We start from the raw sequence: 5862 nt of genomic DNA, 5'->3' as shown, positions 1-5862 counted from the left end.
CTGTGCTGGTTAGTCTATAGTGGTACTCATGTGGTTCTGATTTCCATTTGATTTATTACTAACTAAGTAGAGAGCATTTTTCAAAGACTTATTGGTCATTAGGTTATTCTCTTTTGTAAATGTTCTGCTCACATCTCATGCCCATTTTTCCATTAGACTGTCTCCTAATTATTGATTCAGAGGAAATCTATATATTCTGGATATATGCCCATTGTCAGTTATACGTGTTGTAAAAATCTCCCATTTTTTTGGCTTGCCTTTTTATTCTTTTCATGGTGTTTCTTTGATGAAAGAGTTTCTTGATTTTAAATGCTGTCCAACGTATTGACCTTTTCCTTTATGTTAAGCAGACTTTGGGTCCTGCTTAAGAAATCTTTATCTATCCCAAGGTTAAGTTAAAGTGCTCTAGAAACCTCTGATGCTGTAAAAACTAAATCATTAATCTTTCTGTGTAGGATTTCCTTTGGCAAAGCACCCCAAACCAGTAGGTTTAGCTTTAAGCAAATGCTGACACAACTGTACTAGTGCTCTAGTTGAGTGTTTAATGTTTCAAATAGTAAATCCAAGAAAAAAATTCCAACTGAATTTTGGGATAAACAATGTGGGCCAAGAAAGAAATTTACTTGTATTAAGAAAATAAAGAAGGCAAAGCAAATACAATAAAACAAAACCTAAAGGAAGTACTGAAGGAGAATTCACCCTGACACATGAGCCAGTGAACTTGACCTTGACTAAGGAAGAAAACACCGTGAATCTTTCATTCGTGCTCTTCCTTTCTTGAGTTAATTTTGAGCCATCACTTAAGTGGTATATGTCTCCCAAGTATATTTTTTCTTTGAATGGCATGTTTTCTTATGCCTTGCATATTTGAGAATATCTTTTGATTGCCTTCACCTATCACAAGACTAAGTAATGCATTCTTAGATCACTGTCATTTCTGCTCAGACTCTATGAATTGCTCTAATTTATTTCAAGTGCTAAGTGTTGTAAAAATGTTTGAAGTTAGGCTGATTCTTTTTCATTTACTTGTAAATAATTTTTTTCCTGCCTGGATGTTTACAGATTTTTTTAAAATTTGACATTATAATGGAAAGAGTTTACCACACTATGACCATACATGGAATATGCTTTGTTGATTTTCACCAGGAACATAGTGTTAAATAAATTTCAACTCAGTAAATTGTTTTTTGTTATTGTTGCTAATCTTCACCTGAGGATATTTTTTCCATTGCTTTTTAGAGTGAGTGGAAGGGAGGGAAGGAGGGAGGAGAGATAGGAAGAAAGAGAGAGAGAGAGCAATTGGTTGTCTCCTGCACGCACCCCGCCTGGGGGGCAGGAATCGAACCTGCAACCCAGGTATGTGCCCTTGAGCGGGAATCAAACCCGAGACCCTTTGGTGCATAGGCCAACGCTCTAACCACTGAAAAACCCCTGCCATAGAGTCAACTGAGTGAATTTTACTTTATTTTATTATTATTATTATTTTTTGTTAATCCTCACCCAAGGATATTTTGCCATTGATTTTTAGAGAGAGTGGAAGAGAGAGGGAAAAACAGAGAGAAACATCGATGTGAGAGAGACACATCAATTGGTTGCCTCCTGCATGTGCCCCAACCAGGGCCCGGCCACGGAGGAGCCTGAAACCGAGGTACGTGCCCTTGACCAGAATCGAACCCAGGACCCTTTGGTCTGCAGTCTGAAGCTCTATCCGCTAAGCCAAACCGGATAGGGCAACTGAGTGAATTTTAAAGATTGAGTTGGCTTTATTAAATGACTCATGAATCAGGCAGCATCCCATCTAACAAGTAGAAAGGTGCTCAGAGGAATTGTACAAAATGGAAGAAGGCTTTCTAAGCAGAAGAGGGAAAGGAGTGGATTACCTCATCTCCCCTTGGGGGGTACGGGAGGGGTTACATGGTAGATTACCTCATTGGTGGTGACCATAAAACTCCAGACTGACCAGTTAAGAGTTCACTCCTAGGGAGGTTGTAACTGCAATGAGGTTAGGTTTTAAGTCTTGGTTTGGTGAGTTGGTTTGGTGACGTGGGGTTTAGCACAGGTGACTCCATTTGGGGCCTGCTCTCTCTTTTTTAACAACAGTGAACACTTTTTTCTCTATTAGGGTTTGCTTTTGTTTTTTAAAATCTGGAACTTTTTTTTTTTTTCAATGAAGAAATTTGGCCTTTTTGTCCTGAATACCCAGTTCTGGTTGATCCTCTTACTTATTCTCCTTATTTGTCATGATAACTCTCATGATTTTAAGGATTGCACCCTCTTGCTCTGTGTTCTGATCTGCAGGTTTGCCCTTCACATTTGCTCAAACTGTCACGCGTGCCAATTCTGTATTCTTCTGTCTTTACTGAGGACTTGAATTCTGCTATTTATTTTTTATGTTTCTTTACAGACTTAAAAAAAAACCTTGCCAATCTTATATTGTGTCTCACCTGCTGTTTTTGTTTTTCTTTTTCATCTCAGCCTTCTTCAGAGAGGCTACATATTCATATATCTTATTAAGGATGTCAAACAACTTCTGGAAGTTTCTTTTGCCTCTGTTGATCAATCTCTTGAGAAGAGACTTCTTCCTTGTCAGAGTTTCAAGATGATGTTCCCTTTCCTTGTCTACCACCTTCTCGTAAATTCCCTGTTGTCTGTTCCCCTCATCCTTGAAGAAGGAGAGACTTGCATTGGGTTTGACACTAGGAAAACTTTATTCAAATTCCGGAGATATAGGCAAGCCACAGACAAACTTAACCTCAGGGAAGTTTCATGAGTTATAATAGAGTGGAACAAAATGGTGTAGTTTTATAAATCTAAAGAGGTTTGATCTCAAAGCAACGAGAGCGAGGAGACCAGTGTGGGAAATAATTTCACTGCTTACATGTAATGAAATTCTCCACCACAGCATAATTATAACTAACTTTTGCATAAGGTATTACAAATGAAAAAATTATTTAAATATTTTACTTCATTGCATCTTTAACACGCCTTTGAGGTAGATAGTATTTGAATTTGACAAATAAGGAAACAAGCTTAAGTTTACACAGCCAGCAAGTCATGGAGTCAGGTTTCAAATCCAGTTCCTGGGGCTCCCCAGCCCTTGTCCTTTCTCACATGAGGCAGACATTTTTTTCATGAGTGAGATTTGCAAATTCTATAATTATCATAAAAATAATTTATTTAAAAAATAGACCTGGGTGAGAAGCCATGTTGTTTAGAGTATAAGCACACAGTCTGGGCGTCTGCTGGTGGAGGTACATAAATAGCAGGCTCAGTGCCTGTACGGCAGCTCCCAGCGCACCTGCCCTGCGAGTCCAAATAGCACAGACAGAAGGCTGCTGTCCTGGAAATCAACCACTTAAATGGCTCAAGGTTAAGAAATCATTATTCATCCTGGAGGTCTGGGGTAATCAGACACACCCATCTCCCACTCTCAGTAACAGTCTCCCAAAATATCTGATCAAGAAAAATCGAGAGAGCAAATAAATAGTTTATAATCCTGGAGACTGTTTGCCAGAAATGGGGAGCGAGCAGGAAAGGAGACTGTGATATTTCCTACCAGTCCTCGCAGATTCTCTCTGAATCCTTGCACTTGCTGCCTGTCTCCAGTCACTGCTGCCTCTCAATATTCCTGAACCAAGAAAACTGTGCCCCACAGTCTAAGCAGGGGCCACCCAGTCCCCTGCCAGTTCCTTACTGGGCTCGCTCTCAGTCCTCCCTTTACAGTCCCCACAGCCATTTCCTCCCTTTCTTTTTTTAAAAAATGTGGGTTTTTTTTTATTGATTTCAGAGAGAGGAAGGGAGAGGGAGAGAGAGAAACAACAATCAGCTGCCTCCTGCATGCCCCTTACTGGGGATGGAGCTCACAACCCGGGCATGTGCCCTGTCCAAGAATCCAACCAGCAACCTTTTGGGTCACGGGACAGCGCTCAACCAGCTGAGCTACACCAGGCTTTCTCCCTTTCTAAGTTGTGAAAAAACAATGAAAGTGATTTTAGGAAATAATAGTCATTTACATTTGTACAGTGCTTCACAGTTTACAGATTGCTTTCATAACACGTTATCTGAGGACCTGGGTAAGTTCCCTTGGACATTAAAGAAAACATGCGAACAATTGAAAATGGCATCTCAGAATGTCATTATTGGTCAGTGGTCCAATATTTCTGGAGACAAACGAAAGACACCTCAACTCTGACACTGCTGCCCCCAGAGCTGTCTGCCAGCCTGTACCTACCCTCCCAGCAAATACATTTTGTTTTTAACAACAACAAAATGTTAAAACTTGATTTATACCTGAATTTTAGTACAGTGCTTCACAGTTTACAGATTGCTTTCATAACACGTTATCTGAGGACCTGGGTAAGTTCCCTTGGACATTAAAGAAAACATGCGAACAATTGAAAATGGCATCTCAGAATGTCATTATTGGTCAGTGGTCCAATATTTCTGGAGACAAACGAAAGACACCTCAACTCTGACACTGCTGCCCCCAGAGCCGTCTGCCAGCCTTTACCTACCCGCCCAGCAAATACGTTTTGCTTTTAACAACAACAACACTTTAAAACTTGATTTACACCTGAATTTATTTTTTTTCTTGAAGCCCAATGTTTGTTGAACAAATCTGCAATATTTACCTCACCTCTAATACAATACAGGTGAGGCATGAAGTGATTTATTAAATAGAAATGTAAACCCAAAATATAATCAGATTTTTCCATCCCTCAGATGAAAACAAAACAAAAAAATCCAAAGGATCACAGTGTCTAAAGAGGGGTCTCCCCAGCTTCGCTTGCCTTTGAATACAAACTTTTCATTTCTATGTTCATTTGCAACATTGAAATGATTAGAGACCAGTTTCAATCTACCATAAACAAATCTACCAGAATATCTAACATATGTCCTCACTGGTATACGCAGTGCGAATTTTAAAGTGAGGAAAATTATAAATGTTTCATGCTTACAAGAATACATGCTGCCAAGTCCTATGTTACTGATTATTTTTCTTTAAATTCATCTCTCTCCTACCACTGACAGGAACACATGGAACTATTTGTAGCTTCCCATGTGTTAAGAAGATAGTAGGTGAAAATAGGATCTTTGTTCCAGGTGGTAATTTCAACCAATCGAATCCTGAGATATAAATGGTCAGGCTCTGACGGCATAGCAGCAGTTCTGTTTCCAGGCAACACGGAGGCTGGCCACAGTATATCAACCACGGTCCCAGCAGGGCCCCTGGACCACTGGGGTCTGGCTGCAGTGGATGGTCACTCAGAAGGGGTGACTGCAGGGGGGGTGGGGTTTAAGCATAGGCAAGGGATCAGCGTAGCCAATAGCCAGCATTAGAATTGCTTTCAGCCCTGAGATGATATGATCCCAGGGGCAGTAGAGGTCCCGGTGCCCCTGGGACAGACTGGGTTTGGCTGCGTCCCTAGCCCTATGCTTCCCCCGTCACTGCTCTCAGGAGTGCCCTGCAGTGAAAGGTTCGGCACAGAGGTGAACACACCTGAGCACGTGGCCTGGGCCTCTCCGTGGGCAGAGGCGAGAACACAATGGGATTGTGGCCTGTGTTTCTGTAGGCGCGTCTCACAGGAGAACTGAGACGGTGAGACTTCCCCCTTTGGAACAGGCTCCTGGAAGAGGGAAACGGGGAATGAGGGATAGAAGGCTGAGGAGTTTGGAAATGGAAACACTGAGAGCTGGTGTTGTATAAAGGGAAACCAAATAAAGGAGGTGTATCACAGCAAACGGAGAAGTCGGGGGGCAGGGGGGTCCTGCCAGGCATTGCCAATACTCAGGTTTAGCTAAACCTAACTGGGCCAGGATGAAGCATTCATTGTTAGCACCTGACCTGAATTCTGACGTTCG

The sequence above is a fragment of the Myotis brandtii genome, unplaced genomic scaffold, assembly GCF_000412655.1.
Source record: "Myotis brandtii unplaced genomic scaffold, ASM41265v1 scaffold103, whole genome shotgun sequence".
NCBI lineage: Eukaryota > Metazoa > Chordata > Mammalia > Chiroptera > Vespertilionidae > Myotis > Myotis brandtii.
This window is presented reverse-complemented; position numbering follows the sequence as displayed.